This window comes from Pogonomyrmex barbatus, unplaced genomic scaffold (genome assembly GCF_055798465.1).
Source record: "Pogonomyrmex barbatus isolate J1 unplaced genomic scaffold, ASM5579846v1 scaffold15, whole genome shotgun sequence".
Taxonomy (NCBI): domain Eukaryota; kingdom Metazoa; phylum Arthropoda; class Insecta; order Hymenoptera; family Formicidae; genus Pogonomyrmex; species Pogonomyrmex barbatus.
Genome location: NW_028297111.1, coordinates 1,065,756 through 1,081,776, shown reverse-complemented (window position 1 = coordinate 1,081,776; position 16,021 = coordinate 1,065,756). Strand labels below are relative to the sequence as shown.

At 35.6% G+C, this 16,021-nt stretch overlaps 1 protein-coding gene across 1 annotated transcript in view; it reads left to right on the top strand.

The window, feature by feature from the left end:
* Positions 1-16,021, top strand: part of LOC148937216 (uncharacterized) — a 223,125-nt gene that overhangs the window by 114,251 nt on the left and 92,853 nt on the right. The gene's annotated exons all lie outside the window — the stretch shown is intronic.

Sequence of the window (16,021 nt, the reverse complement as noted above, 5' to 3'; positions counted from 1 at the left end):
TTTAAACTAGAGTTAGTTTTGACCTCAATCTCTAGCAATAAACTAAAAATTAAACGAAACTGCGAGATTCAATTTTATTTATTAAAAAAAAAATTCCATTTTTTTAAATCATATAAATAATGTTCACGTCTCTGATGTTCGCTGCCACAAAAGTAAAACAATTCACGTTTCCATTAAAACGTCAGAATTAAACTCTTTTGCAATAGCCAAATCGCAATGTAAATCGCATAATCAAATCGCATCACTAACCAATTCTGCAATTAAATTCAATTTCTCTTTCGGGAAACATCTAAAATTCATATTACCGATATCTGTAATACAGATTATGTTTCCTGATTCAAAATCTTTACGAAATAATGATAATGTTGATTTTAATTTGTGAAAATACAATATGCAACAAATGAATGATGGATTGTATTATTTTTGAAAAGAATTATTTTTGCGTTTAATCATTCCAATCGTCTTTACCATGCTTGGACTTCTGTGTAATGCATTGCAATTTTGCATTGCAATTTTGTATTTTAATCTACATTTTATTATATATATATATATATATATATATATATATATATATATATATATGCAAAATTTTATATAAAGAGAAAGTTATAGAAACTTCGGATAATTATGAAATAGAGATGTTTTAATCAAAATATTTATATATTATATATATATTATATATTATATATATTTTATATATTATATATATATATATATTAAATCTTCTAATAAAATTAAATTTTTTTATCTTACATGACACAAATTTATAAAACAAAATTTTATCTTAAATTTTATAGCATAAATTATATAATTTCAAATATACTATACAGTGTAGATATATACAAATACAATAAATAAACAGAATTAACTCACATTTAATTTAAATATATTTGTGTAAAACATGCCTCAACGAAAAGTACAATTCTCTTTTTTTAGAGAGAAAAACATATTAAACAATTTTTTTCACAAGTACTTAAAATAACAAATATTTGTTTTGTATATGTTAAGAAGATTATCGACATGATATATTTGCACGTAATTAATATCCTATCTTATTTTATTGTAAATAAGAAGAATTGTAAGAATTTCTTTTCAAAGCTTATTTGCCCATTATAAAAAAAATGGAACAGAACTTGTCTTTCAAAAAAAAAAAAAAAAAAAAACCAACGCCATTTATTTAAATATCGGAATGTATTCAAAGATCGCAAAAATTCTTCAGGGGTTTTCATAAAAATTTTAGTTTTCTCCTATGATCCTACTTTCCGCCATAACTTGCATGTATGTCCTTTGTTTCCTTTCAGCAAAATTATAGCCTTTTTAAGATCGACTCGAGTAAGTCGCATTCCTACAGACCGTTCCTAAATATGCTTGTCAGTACATATTCGTCGAGAAATCATACATTTTCTAATGACAAAATAAAATAAATTTTTAACAATTCGTTTTTTCATCTCATTGAATTCATTATCCATTAAAAGAAAGTTAGAGAACTGCCTTTTTTACATACAAAAGGCAACTTAGCGACTAGCCTATGAATATATTGAATTAAAGAAAACCTATCTGTATCTTTGTGACATTAACAATATAATTAGATAATCGTAATCGATTATTGCATAGTGTGTTTTCGCTCTCATATAAAACAAAGTACCGCAAGTAACGAAAAAATTACGCGGTGGTTACGATTTTTCCTATAAATCTTTTCGCTCGTCTCTATGGCTACGGTAACGGAAATATCTTGCCGCACACCGAGTCGTGCAGGTGTATATCAGTCAGGAGAAAACGATATTGGGACGTGTAAAGTAGGGAGCTGGGGGATCGACATAAGCGTTTTAAAGTAGAGTAGATTCGCACTCGCGGCTTTTGTGCCTCGCGAGCTGTTGTATCGTCGCCGCGCATTGTAGTTCGCCATGGGCATTGTCTCCTTTAACCAAACGATACGACAGTTGGCGCGGTGACTGTCGGCGACGACGACAATGCGACGGTACTTCCACGACGCAACCCGCGCGCCATAGTTTAGTTTCCAGTGCGCAAACGAGGAAACTCCGAGAGCCCTTTCCCCTTACTACAAGTCGCGTCGGTCGATTAAAATAAAATTCAGCCAACGTTCGTGAATGAACGATTGGCGCGAATATATAAGTTTTCGCGGCTCGCATTGCGAACGAACGTTGCGTTTGGTAAACGCGACAGACAGTTTTATGACGTGGCAAAATTTCTAATTATTCGGCATAACTTCGGTATAACACGTATACTCGGATAATTTTGGATGGTCGAACTACGAACTACGTGACGTGACGCCGACAACACTTTGGCACTTGTTTATTTCGAATGTAACGTATTATACTATTTGCAACGAAATAGCACCATTCTCTCTAATTAATCCAATATATCACTCGCCGAAGGATCGTCCAGTTTACAATACACGTAAAATATCTCTCTTTAAGCGATAGAGATAATGAGTCGTTTCTTGTACGGCGCAAGTTTGCGACAACGTCGAAATTTGTGAGACCAACTTGAGACAAATCTTTCGTTATCTTTTCCCTCCACTACCCCCTCCCCCCCTTCCCCTTCTCGTTATTACTATTATTTTTATCGTTATTAATTTATAAAAATAAGATACGTAAACGAAAAACAAGATTACATTACGTAAAATTTAATCTCTGATTAGACTCGGGAAATGAGATTTCTCGTGGTAACGAACAAACTCCGCGGTGTTCGTTAAGTAGGAAGATCTGAAAAAAAATCTGAAGGGCGGTGTCGCGATATGACGCCATGAATAGGTAGAAAAAACAATTTTATTTGTATCGGAGAAAGAGAGAGGTTCTCAAATTTTCAAACCGCAAACAGTGGCGCACGCGTACGCTGTCGTTTTTTTTATTTTTTTTTTTTTTTTTTTTTTTTTTGGAAAAAACGAAGTCCCAGGAACACATGGATAATCACGTGCCACCGCATCTCGATGCCCCAGTTCGTCCCTGCGGCGCGGTCTGCATGCGCAAACTCGATCGTATCACCGGAGATCCGACGATAGATCACGTCCGTGAGACGGGAAACGATCGGCACGCATCGAGGACAGAAAGTGAAAGAGAGAGGAGAGAAGAAAGAGAGGGGGGGGGAGGGGGAGAGAAAGAAGGAAAGAAATGTCGAGAAGAGATCGGGAAAATTTATTTCCTCGTCGAAAGGTTTGGATAGATTCATGAACCCTATCGATCGCCCGGCTAAGAAGAAAGGACATAAAATGTCCTCTCGCTACGCACTTGGACGAAGAAACCTGTATTCCACGTGCAAAACGCGCGCATTCCGTTTGAGAATTAAGACTGCGGAATTCAATTTTGTCATCCTTCCTTCGCGTCGCGTTCTAACAATGCATGAAACAGCGGTGGTTAGGATGCAGAAGCACACGTACAAAATGTAATGCGATCCTTCGGCATTCTAATTCTTCTTCGCAATTTCATTTCGTATCACAAGAAATTTAAGGTAAAGAACGCGCGCGCGCGATTAATGGACTAATAGGAATTAATTAAATGTCGAGCGAACCATAAGCGAATAAAAATTTGTTTTCGTTTTCTAAATTCAATTCCCACGCTTTCTTTTGTCTTTCCGCCAAATCTGCTTGACCACGGGCCACTCGCACGCTTTCCTTTCAATCCCCCCATTGTTCACTTTTTCACAGCATTGTTGTGTCATTTTTCGTGTCCGGAATACGGCGCGGCTGTCCAAGATCCACGCGCCATGTTACACGAAGCGATACTTTTTACCATTCGCCATCCGCTCTAGCCCTTGGGCCAGCGTAAAGCACGGCTTACGAGTTGCAATTTCGAACTTTCGTAAAACAATTGGGTCGATGAAGGGTGCTCGCAACGAGAAACTCAACTGACAGGCACTAGTGAGACAAAAGTTTGAGACATTTTCAACGAGTTTCGCATTAAAAAAAAAATCAATGAAGCTCACGAACGCTTAAGAAGACGCTTCTGCAGATATAAAAAGCCAAGATGGCGAAAAAGAAAAATGGTTTCTCTAAGAAAGAACTATACTCTATGAAAAATTGCGGTAATAAAAAAAAAAAAAGTTCGAATTTAAGGTATACCGAGACGAATGACGGAGATGACATCGCGTCGCGATTTTTCTTAAAGCACGATTACATATGGTATCAGACATTTTTATTTAAAAAATTTAATACAAGAAATGAAAAAAGAATCACTCGTTTTAGAGAAAATTATATGTGACATTTTGCAATTTTATAAAGATAAAGAAACGGAAACATCATATCGGAAAGACATTAACGGAAAAATGAGAAAAATGCAATCGATACATCTCTAACAAACAATAAACGAAAGGAAATTCAAGGCATAGGATCACGCGCAATTTCACGGTTAATTAAACAAATTTTACAAGTTCTCCAGACACAGCGAAATTGCAATATCGGAAGAAGAACCATCGATGAATGGTGGCGGTCATCTTCCCGAATCTCATCGTCAATGAGATCGTCCTGCAAAAGAGAGGAGAGAGAGAGATAAAATCGATAGTTGTCGCGGTAACGGCAAGAAGTTATCGTTATTGTTCAAAAGACGTACTCGAAAAACTTGGCTGCCAGACACAGTTTCAAGTTGCCGACCGAACGAGTTTGTCAGTTGCTTCGAAAAATTTAATTCAGAATCGCCCTTATCCACCCCTTCGTTCCACTCGATCGAAAATCTCATTTTTGGGTACGTGGCTGGAAACCTCGCAGAAAACCTTCGGTTCGAATGGAGACTTCGCTGCCGCATCGCGAATTACGATTTGAGCTGTCTGCCTTTTTTCGCCTTCTATCTGTCTTCTCGACTCGAGCCATCAATATTATCCACCGTATCAATCAATAGCCGATAGAAACTGGACAATGACGTAATTGACGGGGAAAAATATAGATTTGGATGAAAGAAGATGCAATAAGATAGATAAAGAAAACTTGTAAATATATTCTATGCACAAACTACATCTGAGGTAGGGATAAATATTTTGCGAGTATTTTTTTTTTTCTTTCTCGAAAAAGTTAAGCTCTTCTCTTAACGAGAATTTCTAGAAGTACCAAAATATCTAAGGATTATTTTACATTAAAAATAAAACGTTCTTCGTAAGGCATGTTTCAAGAATGTAAATACTAAATAGTGGAACTTTGCTGTTTGGATTAATTTTAGCGTGACTTTATTTCAGCATAAACTTTTCGTTCTTTCAACGGTGCCTTCTTCGCATAAACTTTATGTTGAAAATTGAGAAGTTGCGGAAAATAACCTCCCTCGACAATTTCGCTGAGAAGAAAATTGATTCTAAGAGTTTGTTAAAGAATTAAAAGTTTGGAAAATTTTATTTTTCAATGGATCGTAAGTTAGAAAGGTATGCATGATGTATACATGTGAAAAACGAGAGATATCATTCCTCTATCGATCGCTCATGTTTTAAATTGAATCACGTAACGGATATTTTTCTTGTATATTGGTTCGTTATTTTCTTTTCGTCTAAATTATAGACTCTATTAAGCCAATTAACAGACGGAGAAAGAGAATTTACCGACTACGTGTTTTTGCAATTTTTCGTTTCCTTCCTACTTTTTCTCTTTTTATTTTCCTTGTCTAATTCTTCTTTTCCTCGTTCCTAATCTCCAATCAGTATAAATATTTGCGTAGTAATGTTGCATATATTTCTTTGACGTCTTTTATTTTTGTAGAAATAATTAATACAATACTATAATTACATTAATTTTTTTAAAGTACTTTCCATTTTTTATAAAAAAAAATTTAATACACTTCGACAAATGCAAACTTTTCTTTCTCAACCATCTAAACAAATTTCATTACTTCTATTACATTATTAAATTTCGTATATGTGTGTTGGTGTGCATTTGTGTGCGTGAGTATGCATGAGTGTGCATACATAAAACGATATTCGCTGCTTTTCATTCAACGCTCTCGCTCTAACATCTTTTTCATGACCTTTTCTTTTCATAACTTTTAATCCACTTTAATCCACTTTACTTCCTCTATAATCTTTGATTTAGATACTTATTCGTTATTTAATAATACAAGTACCTTTTTGCCTCGCCGTATACTCAGCTCATTTATCGGTTGTCGTTACAATCAAAACATATTTCGCAAACGTCCTCGTATTTTTGCAAAATAAAAAAATCAATCAATTCGTATCAATAATGAACTGCGCTTCTCGTACGGGGGATCTCTCGCGATATTTAGAAATTTCGCGTGCTCTCCGATCCGACGAATATATCCGGTTAAAACATTCATTTCCAACCGTTGCTGCGCAACGGTGTCTCATCTAATATTGCTAGATGCGTCGTTGCATCCGGATGCAGTTGAAATCCACAACTACGTGACCGCGATGCGACGGGTACGAAAGCGTCGCCGGATGTCCAATGGTAAACTTTTGCAAGCGGAATCCCTCGGTATGCTCTACTTTACGGATGGCATTCCCCTGTATCTTCGTAAATCTCGTTTCCTAAAATACGGCATCGTTCTTCATGCGCGTTTCTAATGGATCCTATATGATTCCCAGAACGGTTACTTCGAGTCGCTTCTCGCAACGGTTCTGGATTCCGACTTCTTCCTCTTGGTCTCTCCCTTTATTGCCTCTCGATGAAAAGGTTTTCCAATATGGTGAAACACTCTTAAGCGCAGTGAGGGAGCAACGACGGAGAAGCCCCTCCCCCCCCCCCCGGTCTACATTCGCAACATAATTCTGTTTAATTGAGGATCCGTTTCGTCGGACATATTCCGTATATGATATCTCCTTTCTAACGTAAATTATTGTCCCGGCGATGCGATGGAGGAGAACGTCACAGAGACGGATATAATTCGGGAATGAATTCCTGATACGTGCCGCTGCTCCGCCCTTCGACATGTCGCGACAATTTCCGCTTCACCGTGTTCGATGTCCTTCCATTCTATGCTCTTTAGATGACTGATACACGAATAAATGTCATTTATATATTTTTTTCCCCAAATCTATTTTTTATCATAACTTCTATTGTTATTATTTTTTAAAGATAATATATTTTAGCACAACCTAGCACAACCTAGTACAATCGAGAAAATTAAAAAAAATCGCAAAGTGGGGAGCTAGCCTAAAATGTCGTTTTTTTTTTCTCCATTTTTTCATTTTTTATGACATTTGACGATTTTAAAATTCGAGCAATGTAGCATAAACCTAGCACAAAATAAGTTATTTCTAAAAGTGAGGAGTTAACTTCTAATAAGTCGCCGGAAACGAATTTGGAGACAAGTACAATTAATTTATGTGCGTGAAAAATTCTCAATATGAATGGACTTGTCTTGAAAACATAACAAAGTTTTGCTGTCTCGTTGATAAATTGTTTGTTATAAATAAAATATACTTCTAATAATAACAGCCATATTTTTATTAAATGCAAATTAAATGCAAATGCAATGACATATAATAGTTGTATTATAAATTGAAATACAAAAAAAATATTACAGATTTAGATTTTTGTTGCTGTTTAAAATGCTGTTTAAATATAATATTAAAAAAAAAAGGACTCGTCATCGTATAATTTTTTTCAAATAACGAAATTAACGAAATTATACAAGTGCAACAACCGTTACGATACGGAAAAAGATTTCGAGTGGAAAAAGTGAGCATAGATGGACTAACGTGCCAAGAGTCCATTTTTCGAAGTCTCGTGGCAATCTCCGCTTCATTGTTTCCAACGTCCTGGTGCGGAACGAAAGTCGAAAAAAAAGAACGGAAGGAAAGGAGAAAACGATTGAAAGAACACGAAAAAAATCACGTCTGGACGCGGAAGTATGCCTATGATATTCCGCGCACGCACTCACGAAAAATTGACAATCAGGAATTTGTTAACTCGCGATGGAGGCACGTTTCACGTAAAATTCCTTCGTGGAAAATCGGTTGATTTCGCTCATTTATTTCCACGTATGAGGTCCATCTGTTTATATCATTTTATCTTTGTTGTAAAACTATGTCATGATATCCGACTATATTTTTTGACAAAAAAGTATAATCAATTGGTAATTAGTAAAAAAAAAGCTTCGTTTTCCTGTTTTCCCTGTTACGATTCATCAATCTTCACAGTTGGTATAGCTTAAACATCGGGCTAAGTAATTCATTAACACCGTTGATCGAAGACCTTTCTATGTCGCACATCGACTTTAACTTAAAAAGATTTCAACTTAAAAAGGATCTGATCGATGGTTCACATTACTCAAAGTAACTCAAAATTCAGTGCGAAAAATTATTTCCTTTCAAAGGTCTCGTCGCATTCACCAAATCACTATCTTAAATGTCATACTAATTTTCATATAAACGAGAAATATAACTTGATAATCGATATCCTTCGATGTGATCCTCGAAACTGTTTCGAAAATGTGTTTTCTTTTCATTCGGTATCGATGACGAAATAAACCTATTTAGTAGCACGATCGTTCATAATTTGCGCCAATGTTAATCATCTGTCACGAAGGATCGATACGATCTGATCACTTTCTTAAATAATCAGCACTGCTTGCCTTAATGTTTTTTTTCCGTTAAATATACTACACATTCATTCATTACTATTTGTTATGTATATAAATGTTGCTATTGTTGCTCATGCATATTATTCACTTGCAATCACAATATAGATAGCTATTGATATTCAATAATATATACAGGGATTGTCCCAAACCGACGCATTTTCTTTTAAGAGCAGATTCTTTGGAACATCTAAGACGAAAATTCTAATGCGAAAATGTAATCGAAAATAATCGAGGCTGTAATAGTTTTTAAATTATTGGCGATTAAAGTTCTCACTAATCACAGAGCTGATATTTCGCGCGCTCGGACATGGTGATATGTCAAAGTGGTAAAAGTTCCACCACGAGGGTCCTCTCTTACAACATCGAGAATATCTTACATATCACAGAAATATACAATGACATTCTTATTAAGAAATTATTTCTGTTTCGGAATTTTTTTTTTTTATAATCGTAATCAATGGACTATTCCCTGTCTCGAAAGTTTTTTGAACAAAAAATCGAATAATTATAACTTTCACAAAGTAGCATACACGTACAAATTCGAAGCGGTATGAAGCAGCCACGAGATCACTTGTCTCTTGCTCCGAGGGAAATCAACGACTAACCAACGGTATTTGGCCGCGTCATCATTTTCCCCTCGACCAGTCGGACGATCACGTTCGCCGGAACGCGAACCTTGCCTCATCTCCTCAAAGCGATGACCTCACTCGGACGCGAAATCCATCTCGGATCGCAGCATATCCGGCGGCAAAATGAGCCGCAGATCATATCTCGTGGTGAGCTTTCTGCTGAGGGTGAAGCTTGCTTATTCCCCGGATCACGAAAATAATGAGGCTTTTGCTCTTCTTGAAAGCACCATCCGCAGAATCTTCTCGATGAATACTGTTGTCCTTCGGATACTCTTGCCAAAGCGGACATTAATATCAGAGCTCAACTATGTACTTTGATACATAAATCTGCGTTCACTTGTATTATTTATGTTACTGCGAGAAACCAGTAATATAAACGATAAAAAATTTTACGTGTATTGCATGTTCCAAATAATAATGTATTAGCATTATTGTGATATTACTATTATATCAATTTTATTAAACACAAAATAAATGCAATTTAGATCATAAAATAAAAAATTAATTTATATTTATAGTGTAAAATTAATATGTCATATTTATATTTTTAAAATTATTTCAATAAATTTATATTAAATAAAATTATAAATAAACAAACCCGTTTACACAATAAACAAGCATATAAATTTACAGGTAAATGTATCGAATATTTACTACAAAAACTTTAACACGAATATTCTCTTTTTAATTCAAACGATTTACATTTTTGATTATGTAATTGGAGTAAATATTAGATTAAATAAAACATAAAAGTAATAATCGTATTTTAATTAAACTATTAAAATTCTCGAAATAAATTTACAAATGACTTCTCAAAATATAAAATACCGATACATTCTAACGATTTTATTTCTTTTAACATAAATTTACATAATGCTGACTATTACGTAATATTGAACTAGCGGAAAGAATACATAAATTTTGAATTTTAAAATAGTACATATCATCCACATAATTCTGTTAATAACTGCGTAAAAGAAAAAAAATGTCAAATGATTCAATTATTTTCCAATCAAACATTTATTAAAATAAATCGATTAAAACATTTAAATTTTATCTTAATATAATTTCAATTCTAAAAGAATAAAGAATCTTGTAAAAGTTAAGCACAAAACTTGGCAAAATCTATATCATTATATTTTTAATAACGACAACTTCAATAATAGAGCCAGTATTCTGTAACTCTTAATAATAGTGTTATTATCATTTTGTGTGTGTGTGTGTGTTGTTGTTGTTGTTGCTGTTGTTGTGTTGTTGCTGCGTAATTTTTTTTATCATTTTCTATCGTTTTCTATCATACGTCATACCTTCGTAACGACAATGTAACAATAACGACATTGTTGTTAGGAATTATAAAAATGTTGACTCGGAGCTGTTGCCGATAGACAGACATTTGGCTGATCCGATTGCAAACAATATCCATTTACTAGCTTATGTTTTTAATGTTTATCTTCGTAATTTTATATCATCCGATCCAAATTAATACATGTCCTGTAATTCTCTTGTAATTATTTTTCTCTCGCATGAAACACAAATACTATTTATAATTTACGTCATATATAAATGCTTTCTAGGGATAAAAAATTTTCTTTGAATGAAATTAATATTTAAAAGAAAAAAAAAAGAAATAAAGCGAAAGAATGAAGCGTAAGATATGTAAAATCATAGACAATTGGCCTCACTTTAAATGTTAAAGTAATTTATTGAAGTTACTTGCACACAGAGAAAAGATGTGGATATTGATTGAAATGTACCGAAATAAGTTTAGATTGATCAAAATTATTTCAGGCCAAGATACTTATCAAGTGTGCCGCAAATTTGATTAAGAATTGATTCGACTGCATTAATAATACTATGACTATGACAACGAATGAATCTGCCGCATGTCACGCTTCTCGTCAGAATTGCAAAAGACAATTGCAATTGCAAATTACAAAAATTGTTTGTCATACACACGTTTGTCATAGCTATATTATGCTATTGACGCAAAGTTAGTCGGTAGTTAACGTCGTTCGCAGCGGATTTGCAGAGCGATGCATTAATAAGCGATTATCATATCTTGCATTATCATATGTTATTTATGATATGTCTACTTGCATAAGTAACAAATAATATTTGCCAATCATGCAAGCTTTAATAGAAATCTATCATGTTTGTGATATTACTTAGCCATCAGCAATAGTAAAAGATATTTATTATAAATTATGTATAGTCAATTTCATTAATAAACTAGAACTTTTAAATGACATTTTAATATTAAATATTGGCGGAACTATTTGATAATTAATGAAAATTATCAATACTAAGTCACTTTCGTGTTTTTCAAATAGCTTTATTATTGACCATGAATAGGCAAAAATTCGTAGTATAAAGCGCTTATAATTTTTTGTACCATATTATTTTTTTATTTATGAAAATATTAAGAATGATTAAATAAGTAAATATATATGTATATATAGATTGAGACGTTCAAATAGAAAGTAAATAATAGACATTATTTTTTAGTGCTTATTTTAATTTTTAAATTTAAAATTGAAAAAAATATCTAATTTTTGTTATTAACTATATAATGTGTTTACGCTTTAAAACAAGATGGTTAAACAGTAAAGGGAGGAAAATTTCTTTGTTCAAAGTTTCTTAACTTGTATAATAAATTCAAAAATTAAAAATTTAACAAGCACTAAAAATCCAATGTATAAAGAAATAACGTAAGTATCATCGTCATTAATTGTAGAGTGACGGCATATTTTAATTCTGCTTTTTAATTGATGCTTTCAGATTTAGAACACGTTTTTCGGAATTTTAATCACTACTACATCATTTTCACAAAATTTTGTTTTAATTAATTTACCGGACTGTCAAGTCGTACATAGACGTTACATATGCGCGAGTATAATTCAAGCAATATATATAGAGGGTTCGAGCGTCACGGTAATAGTAATAAAAAAAACCAATTTTCTCGATGCATTATAGCATTTAGCATGGGAAAATTATTTTCGACAAATTTCCATCGGATGGGGTTTTCGCTCTCAAGCTGCTGGTACGATCGATGCCCCGAGCTGTAACGTCGAGCAAATAGCGACGCATCCGCGTTTCAAGACAAACCCGGCACCGAGGACACGGAAGGATCGTGATCCTCCGACGACCGCATGCCGATTCCCCTTGAAGCGTCTCCCAGTGACCGCAAGCGATCCCACCGGGTGTCCCGGGAATTCTGTCCGGCGGCCGCATTCTCGACGGTCGACTGGGAAAGACCGCGACCGGCTCTCAGCGCCTAAATCAATTAAATATCTCGCAGTGATCCGCTCGCTCACGACAGCTTGCGAGCTGGTCGTCGCTACGACATAGCTCTCACCTACGCGGTCACGTGACCGCATTTCCTTTCTTACGGCTCGGCGAAAAAATTGCGTGAGGACAAGAAGAGAAATATCGCGAGCAGCAAGATTGACGTGATCACGTGGGTCGCGCAATTTTATGATTTTTTTTTTTTTTTTTTTTTTTTTTTTAACATTTCGACTCTCACACGCACGACAATTGTGATTGATGCAAAACTTGCATAATATATTAAAGTAGGTGGAATTCTTTACCAAGTTTCTAAATAAGAAGACTCTAAAGACAGTGAGTTTTCAACAAAGCGAAATATATGTCGAGACAAGAAAAAGAATGCGTGAATTGGTGAATGCGTTAAAAATCTTAGACTCTCTCTGCTAACAAGAGAAAGCAAGAACTGTAAAAGTTTTCAACCTCAAACCTGGCAATTTTCCGCTTGATTCTTGATTCTATGTTCTTTGATAAACGCAAACAGTTTATTCTTGGCGATATTATCTCTTTTAGATGTAAATTTGGAAAGATGTGTATATGCGTTCGAACGAAAGAGAACTGAAAGAAGATTCGCACGGGCTTTGATTATTGTGCCGAGTTCCATTAAAATAAATGATATATCTACGTTGATAATAGCTCGGCCAATTAAAGAGACGCGGCATCCAGTCCATTTTTGTTTGAACTTCGTTTCGGACGAGCATCGTGGATAACGACTACGGATTGAATACGCTTTCATGCAAATTTCCAACAAATATAACTGCGGCGAGTTGCTCGCCTGAATAGCACGAATCATGCCGACGCATAAAAAAAAAAAAAAATTCTTGAAAATATTCTTTCGCGGCAAGCGATTTCTATCGGCTTGTATTCCATCGCCGTCAATCGCCCTCTTTTATTTTTCTGCTTCAAATATTTATATTTAAATATTTGCAATATTAAACAAAAAGAAATTGGTAAAGCATCTTTCATTTCTTGATACGTAACGAGCTTGAAAATCTTTCAATTAACTTGTTTATGAATATATATGTCGCGTGTAAAGGAATGAATAAAATAAAAGCCTGTTATGCATTAGTGATTGAAATTATACGCGTTGATGATAAATCATAGCATTTTCTTGAAAACTTTTGAAATCACGAGAGAATGTAATGCTTCGATGAAATTTATTATCATAAATTAAATGCAACCTAAGCCGTCTCATTTTCATCATTAGCTGTGAAGGACTTTCAATTCATGTTTTATTTTACCTCTCCATTCTTTATTTGAAAATTTTTCCTTTCACTCTGCTTACATTCGCTCATCTTTTAATTACGTAATCAGCTCTGGTGAACGCTATTAAAGCAATATAATACAACGTCCACGTGATGTTAGTGCGAGCATTAATTCCTTAGTAATAGATAAAAGAGACACTTTGAAGAAAAAACATTTGCCACAAATATTAAGATGCATTTGAATAAAATATCTCGCATATTTAAATTTATAACATTTGTCCGACAGCTACAAATAAAAATCGTATAAAAATTATTCAAGCGTGTGCGATCCAATTCTGAAACAGAGCTCGAGAAACCGATATTTATTTAATTTATATTATAACGCGATTTTCCCGAAAGCTAGAGATGCGGAGCTAGAAAAACGTCGCATTTTACATTTCGCATTTGAATCCAAGTGACATGTCGGTAAAAACGCATCGAAATTATCGGCGTCTCGACTACCGATTCGAAACGTTAATCCCAAGATCCAAAAGATGTGACTACTTTTATATGCATGACTAGAACTATCGTAAATCGATCGTGATGGGAACGGGAAGTCGCAGACGTGATTGCAAATCATCATCAACGACGCGGCATAATTGCGGCCGCTATGTAGGAAAATGATTGCAGAGATTATATTGCGCTCGCGGAATCGCCGCGTTTCCGAAGGTGCCTTGTAATACGAGCGAGTGCTCTCAATCGTGGGGTGCCACCCTGAGAGGCGTGTAACTTTCGCGAGGGATCGTTCCTCGAGGAAAACGAGACGCGCTTCCGACGTAGCAACGGCGATTTAAACCGCCGAGAAATTTATGAACTCGAATTAACTCGATAAGAGGCCGGTAAACTTGGCTAGTGGTTAATTATTACTAAGAGCGACCGCTCGAAGAAGCAGTTTCCGCACAAATGAAAGAGTCATTAATTATCGCGTTGAATGTCGCGTCTGGCCCATTTTCTTTGACGCGCACTGTCAAAGAAAAGATGCTCTCATCTTTATTCGCGAAAATATTCATTCTTTGTTTCTCATTCAGTCCAAGAGCGACTCGAGCGACTAAACTACAAGTCATAAAAGATCGTAATGTGTCAGGCCGACGTCACCTTTAACGGCGGCGAAAAGAACACGACAGATTTTAATTATTCTGTTCTGTGATGGAAAGTGTCAAAGTGTAACGTATAGTCTTCTGATAAAGGCAATAATGATGTTTTTGTTTTACTTTTTTATTTGATTCGAAATACTTACCCAACTTACCCACATTTTCTGCATTATAAATAAATCTTCTTTCCGATAAATACGTTCAAATATTGTCTTAGCGATGTTAATTTAAAAAAAAAAAATTCATAAAACAATCGAAAGATATTCAGATATTCCAAAGTGTATCGCAAAAATGGCAACGAATCGAGTTGGTTTGCCAGTCTTTACACGAATAATTTTCGAATGAACACATTCGAGCAGCTTCTCGGTAATGTTAATTGAGAGCGATTGAAGCACCCTAATGAGTAGCTCAGCGTGCACGCGGCATAATCCGCATTCACCGAAATTGCGGGATAGCCGCGCCGCGACGGACGGACGGACGGACGGACGGACGGCTGGTTGGCAGCCGCATCGGCGCATCCGAGTTGCAGCGCAGCGAGCGCAAACCCGCCCTTTCGATCATCCCCCTCGTCTCAAGCTGCAATCCGTGACTGTGCGCGTCACGCCGCCTGTCTCGTGCCAATTGGCCGCATAATCAGTAATTGCCAGGATGCAACGGCCACGAGTATCCCTTATGGCGTTGCGTATTCACGGCTGAACGGACACGTGCATCGTGACCCGCCGTAAAATTATTGTCCGCGCTGAGCTTCGCGCGAATATTATCGCACAGAGACATACAATCGATATCTGCCTTGTTGTAATCGAAAGAATTCAAGATCCTCTATATATTTAAACGGAATAGGGAGCACCATCTCGAATCTCGTAATTATGCACTAGCAGCTGCCAGTATTTCACTACTGACGATTCTCGATTTTCCATTAATAATGGAATGAACGATTGCGGCGGATCATCCTTTTTGCTCGCGTGAACGAGAATTAATTGCACGCGACGTCAGCAGAAAACACAAAGTTACATTACGCTCGGTCGAGGGGGAGAGTGCACTTCGCACTTGGCGTTTGGCAAACAGCGCGAGAGGCGAAAAGCAGCCAAGAAAAATCCGCAAAAGGAGCGCCATGAGCGAAGCGTAAATACCATAGGACGACGAAGGACCATCGAATTGAAAAATTCCTTGCGAAGCACTGCAAGTTCCCCTCGATGCGGGGATTC